This window comes from Penaeus monodon, chromosome 38 (assembly GCF_015228065.2).
Source record: "Penaeus monodon isolate SGIC_2016 chromosome 38, NSTDA_Pmon_1, whole genome shotgun sequence".
NCBI classification, from domain to species: domain Eukaryota; kingdom Metazoa; phylum Arthropoda; class Malacostraca; order Decapoda; family Penaeidae; genus Penaeus; species Penaeus monodon.
Window position 1 is genome coordinate 30,098,906 of NC_051423.1, and position 756 is coordinate 30,099,661.

Below are 756 nucleotides of genomic sequence, written 5' to 3' on the forward strand. Positions count from 1 at the left end.
GTGTAAGAAGGGTCTCTTCAAGGCATACAATAGATGGGTTATAAGAGGAAAGGATATGACGAAGGTCAGGTCTGTGGGCTGTGTTGGGAGGGGTTAGGAGGATAGGGTGTAGGGGGGATATCGTTAGGAGGAGGATGGATATCAGCAGTTACTTGGAGTGTGAAAGGAGCAGGAGTTGTAAGATTTGGAGGTTGAGTGTCAGTTTTCATTAAGTAATCTTGAATATTTTCAATAGTTTCTTCTGAGGAGTTGGTTGGGGAGTTTGGGGGGATAAAAGATTTCTTGTGAGGGGGGGAAGAGAGGATTGGTGTCTCAAGCGTAGGGGCAAAGGAAGGTGGAGGTGATTGTGTGGTAGGGGAAGAGGGGGTGGAACGTTTGTTCTGTCTGTTACGGGTAGTGCGAGGAGGGAGAGGGGAAGGTGTTGGGGTTGTAGTGATGATTGGAGTATCTGTAGTAGAGATTGGAGTGTCTGGGTTTAGGATGGCAAAAGAGTTTGACTGGGGAAGGTAAGAGGTAGAAGAGGGGGAGTTAGATGTAGGGGGGGTGGGTTTAGGAGAATTGGTAGAATGAGCAGTATTACTGGAGTAAGGAGTAAGAGAGAAACCACGTCGACGTGCTTCCTGTCTGGCTTCACGTAGTGTGAGTCCAAGTTTGAATCTGAGAGTTGCTACCTCAGACTCAAATTTATAGGTGGGACAGCCCCTATAAAATACATTATGGGGGCCGCCACAGTTGGCACATGTGCGTGATTGTGCA